A 6,000-nucleotide genomic window follows, 5' to 3' on the forward strand; every position below is an offset into this window, starting at 1 on the left:
AACCAGACAGGAGTTCTAAAAGAACAGTGTACACTATTTCTGAGGAAAGGTACAACCTGATTCTGAGTGTATTGTGGATTTACCCTCTGAGTATCTTGCACCGAATTATACCTGACAGTATTTGTATTGAGGTCTGCTTGTGAAGTACTTGATATAAGGAACTGCATTACCATCTTGATGTATAAAGTTAGACTGTTGTCACCAAGTAAAGCAACGTTTGGTTCACCATACCATCTGTGTACATCACTTCTTGCTACTGAAAACCGGTGTGCCACCGTCACAGGCACTGGCGTCACGAACCTTAAAGGGACCTTGCCTCAGGCACTCTAAACACCTGCAACAACCAGGGCACCTCACCCAACATCAGGCCAGGTCTCTACACCCAGAGGAATTAGAGTCTGCCTCTCATTCACTGCTACATGCCTGCCCAGTGTCCTCCAGAAAGTGAGTAACCCTCGATTGCCCATACCGTGACCTCACTGTCGCTATACCCTGCAGGTCTGGCGTGTTGCACAAAGAGTTGAGCAGGACATTTGTGGCTACATACCCTAACATTGTTGTTTGTTCTTTCTTTATACCTTGGATGACTGATTGATGGGTATTTACGTCAATCAATGGTCTCAGCTAATTTCACAATGTGTTGCCAATGGTACAGACCCAAACAGTACAAAACACATGAAAGAATCTATGCTGGAAGCTATTGGGTACATCTTCCAAGACATTGACCCTGAACAACTGCAACACAAATTCAACTAAATCCTGACCGTTATCATCCAGGGTATGAGGAAAGAAGAGCCAGCCAACAAAGTTAGGCTTGCAGCCACAAATGCCCTGCTCAACTTTTTGGAGTTCACTAAATATAACTTTGATAAAGAGACTGAAAGGCATTATATTATGCAAGTGATCTATGAAGCAACACAGTGATACTAAGGTGTGAGTAGCTGCTGTACAGAACCTGGTGAAGATCATGTCTCTCTACAACCAGTATATGAAAACCTACATGGGACTTGCCCTTTTTGGGGTGGAGACAATGAAGAATGAAATATTTGAGTTCTTTTGGACAAATTTTTTAGGCACAGTTCATTCCAAGCACAATCTATGTAAATTATATTGGCTAATGGCTGCCAGTAGTGCAGTCACACAATAGACATTATTTTTTATTTTTAGTTTTTTAGGATGGATTTTCTTTTAGGCTAGGTGCACACTTGCACCTATATTGTGGTATACTGGCCCTGCATAGGAACAGAATACTGGAAACACCAAATCTGGCATAAACTATAATAGGGTCCGATGTCATTAGTATTTGACAGGGTATTTTGTCCTTTATTTTTGCCAGAAACTGCAACATGGGCTGCTGCCAGAACTTCCACTACAGATGTGCATATAACCTTAGTTGTGGTTTTATCTTTAGATGTAAAATAAGGAAGGAATCAAAGAGAAATAGAAGAGTAAAGCTTTCTATTGACATCGAAAACATGTGGCTGATATCACAAATGATGACTAGTAAAGACATGGGGGTGTCATATATCGAGTTTTGGGACCTGTAGCTGACAGACAACTATGGTGGCTGTATTGTAGAGCAAGGGAAGTTCATGAAGGAGGCATGTCTGGAGGAAGCAACAATTAGACATGTATCACCTGTTCAGTGGTATACACAAATCTGATAGGGCAAAATTTAATTTAAGTTCCACTGCCCTTCTCAGTTTCTCAGTACACATGTGCCAGGCAATGTGGAGTGTAAAGCACAACTCCTCAGATTTTTGATGAATTAACATTTTTTAGCAAGAGAAAGACATTTTTAATAAAAGAAAGTAATAAAAAAAAACTCACACTACCTCACCCACTTTATCCAACTTCTGCATCAGAAAAATTGGGACAGAAGCTTCACAAATACAGTACTCAATCTGAGCACCATATTTCTCAATGTATTTACACCAGTCAATTGAAGTAAAAACATTCATAAATAGTGATGGACAAACATCGGCTGGGACGGTTCGCGAACGTGATCAAATGTTCGCCAAAACCGCAAGTTCGCGGCGGGCCCCATTCACTTTACTGGCAGGCGAACCTGAAAAACCTTCAGCTCATATTTTCAGACACCAAATAATTACAAGACATGCACAAATCGTCCCACAACATAGACAGTGACATACCAGATGTATTGTACGAATTAGCGATCTCCATTCATTATTTTTTTCAATGTGAAATATCGGCAATGTAATTATCGCCTATGCGCATGCTACTACAGCAACTGGGTTTCCACCAGACCGAAGTTGGATGCAATCAGAAAAGATGGCTGGCAACAATTTTCGCGACGTTGAGGAAGAATTTCTCATCACTTTAAGTAATTTGACATTAAAGCAGTGTATTTGATTACATTTCACAGGCATGTTATAACAATTGCTGTATATTCAGATTGAGGGTTTAAAAAAAGCGTCATTTTAAAAATCCCTAATGATGCAATTTATTTTTTCACGGTACACACAACTTCAGATTTTATAAGGGCTCATGAGATATTTGTGATTGGTGCACTAAGTATTGTTGTGAAATACGGAAAAGGAGAAGTCAGCCGTGGAGGAGAGGGAAGATGGAGTAGGAGAAGAAGAGGCAGGCCTGCATGCAATCCATGGTGGTAACACCAAATCTATACGGGTGCCACGGGTTGCATGCTTGACAGCTGTCAGAAGGTTCACCCAGTGGGCAGTAAAAGTTATGTACCTTTCCTGCCCGTGTTTGCAAGACCACGTGTCTGTGGTCAGATGTATCTTGGCACCGACACTGTGTGCCAGAGATACATTCACTTGCCGCTGAATGTGGCCATATAGCTCTGGGATGCCCTTCTGGGAGAAATATTTCCTTCCGGGGACCTTCCATTGCGGTGTTCCAATGGCCACATAAGGCGGTCATCCCTAGGTGAGTGTTGGACTTATGCATTGACAGCACAGGCTGCAGATGGCAACACTATTGTCAGCAGTGGATACATTAAAAAAAGACCACACTGCAGAACCATGTGACCGTGCATGTTGGATGTTTCGTTCCAGATACATTTGCAGTCTGCTTTTTGCCTCCTGTGCACTGTAAGTTCTGCCTGCTTCTCCTCCCTATCTGTTGCTCCATCTCTCCCTCCTCTTCCTCTCTTGTGGGCACCTACGTGACATCCATCGACACGTCATCATCGGATTCGTCACCTTCACCACCACTGAGATTAGAGATCTCGGAGTAGGCAGCAAAAGCGGGGACCACCCTCCTTGGGCTGATCTGGGTACTGTCGCCAGACTGCTGGGTGGCGACCGTTGGTACCTCCTTTTCCTGATCCGATGCCAAGAATGACTGCGCATTGGTAAGGTCTTGGAATGTATGGGAAAATAATTCCGCTGACTCGAGAGGAGGGGATATGGTGGTGGTGTCTTTGGGGGTGGATACAACAGAGAGTGAAGAGGGTGCAGATAGAGAGGATGAGGAGGGTACAGAAGTGGAAGGCTGATTGAGCCACTCAACTAAGTCTGGCACGTCCTTTGACGTAATCGCATGCACCTTCTGCAACTTCCCCCTTAGGCTCCGGCCTGGTGCACTTGCCTGACCCCTACCACCCCTGCGGAATGGCCTGCCTCTTCCTCTGCCTGTCATTTTCAAAATGACCCTGTGACAAAGGTCCCTATAGAAGAGCAGTATTTGTGGAAGAAGGTATATCACACCCCTGCTTCAATCTGTTTTTTTGGGGGGCAACTGGTAAATCACACCAGTAGAAATTATTTCTTCAAATAGTGTTTGTCACTCTGTGTAGATGCGGTAAAACGCATCAAAACCACAGACAAATGCGTCACTACCTAAATGCACTATATTGAACGTATATTATTGGTATATAAAATCCCTGCTTCAATCAGTTTTTTGTGGGGCAACTAGTAAATCACACCAGTAGAAATTATTTCTTCAAATAGTGTTTGTCACTCTGTGTAGATGCGTTGACGCAGCAAAACCGTACACAACTGCTGCACAATACAATTGCACTATAATATACTTTCTATGTTAGAAAGTATATTATAAGTATATCACACCCCTCAGTATGTCACACCTATCAATAGCACACCTATACCAGTCCTTAAAATAATTTTTGTGTCCCTATTAGATAGCGATTTGTGTCCCTAACAGTCTGTCCCTGCTCCACATAGGAACCTCTCCCTACACTGGTAAAAGACTGAAAGTAAAATGGCGCCCAGATCAGGTTTATTTATAAGTTAGGAGGTATGTCCATGTGCTGAAACTTTTCAATTGGCTGTCCTGTACCACCTGATGGATGTGTCATGGGTCAAAGTTCTTCACAATGTAAAAGAATATGGCGGGAGCGAATATCGCCATATGTTCGTATGTTCGAATGTTCGGTGAATCTCTATTCATAAATCTCTTGCTTCCTTCCCTTCAGTATATTATAAAAAAAATGGCTGCCTGCAGACACCCCTAGGGGAGCACAGGGCGTAGGAATTTAAACAGTTGCTATTGAAATAAATGAAAGCAGTAGAAAATATAAGCACTGAACTCCCCCTAGTGGTGGCTGATGGAAAATGCTGTGAATTTACAGTATAACAGGATCGGGAGAAGCAGTTCAGTGCCAGGCTCCATAACAATCGCATGGTATGCCTTTATGGCAGGTACACCACTGCACCTGACAATTTATAAATATCAATTGTGGGAAATCCTTTTGCATAAAAATAACTCTTTAATAACCATTGCTTGAGTGTAAACATTTCCGGTCTCTTCCTTTGCCAAAGTTTCTACAAATGAGATGGAATAGATCTGTATTCTTGCTGCCTATTGCTCTTGCAGATTGTATGTACTTTATTTCATCAATAAAACTATAATTCCGATTATTCAGATTCCAATTATTTTCGCACCAGAGAACTTTCACGTTTACTTTATACTTCCTATGTACTGTCACACAACATCAGTCTTTAACTAGTGTGAAAATATATCTTGGCATACAAAATAACTGGAAAGGTGCATCACACCCAGTGACCTCTGTTTGTTCTCATATTTTTTTTTTTTTACGTTGCGTATTTACGTTTTACGTGCGTTGCATATTCAATAGAAATGATCAGTAATGCATTTCACTCTGCTCAGTTTTCCATTGTGTTTCAGTACAGCAGTTTTTGTGATTATTTGTGAACATTTTCTTGTGGCTCTTTTATGTCCTTCACTCTTATTATCTGTATGCTACAGTCCTTAATGACTTCAATATCCCCTGTGCTTCATCACACTCCTTGTTTTATGCACCTTAGTTTGGCAAGCTGTTTGAGTACCTACATTTTATGTCACCTTCTGTGGTGTGCTTTAATGCTGAACCATAAGGATTTCTAAACCTTTTTTTTTTTTACTGTCGCAATAGCCGGCTTCAGTGCAGTGTATATTTTGCATTTGCCGTGAAAATACCCCATTAAGCAGTGTCTTTTATATTTGTTGTGTAGTTTTGCTTTGTTGGTTTTAGTTTGTCAGCTGCTGACTTCTTAGTGTCGCTTTTGGATGTGATAGAGGTAAAGTTATTGTTTTTGGCTAGTAGCTACATTTTTTGCCTCCCCTAAGCCTTATTGGCTGCCCATCCTACCACTGTGGAGCTCACTGGGTAAGTTGACAACAGCAACCAAATTATTTGTATGTTAAGTTTCCAAGCAACATCTGTAAATGTAGTCGGTTGGTCGGCTGATATGTGCAGCCTCTTTTTCCTAGATAAGGCCTCTTTCACACTACAGTTTTTTGCGTTCCGTATACGGTACATTTTTTGCGTTCCGTATACGGTCCGTATACGGAACCATTCATTTAAATGGTTCCGTAAAAAAACGGAATGTGTTCCGTATGCATTCCGTTTCCGTATTTCCGTTTTTCCGTTCCGTTGAAAAGATAGAACATGTCCTATATTTGGCCGCAAATCACAGTCCGTGGCTCCATTCAAGTCAATGGGTCCGCAAAAAAAACAGAACACATACGGAAATGCATCCGTATGTCTTCCGT

This window comes from Bufo gargarizans, chromosome 1, assembly GCF_014858855.1.
Source record: "Bufo gargarizans isolate SCDJY-AF-19 chromosome 1, ASM1485885v1, whole genome shotgun sequence".
Lineage (NCBI taxonomy): Eukaryota > Metazoa > Chordata > Amphibia > Anura > Bufonidae > Bufo > Bufo gargarizans.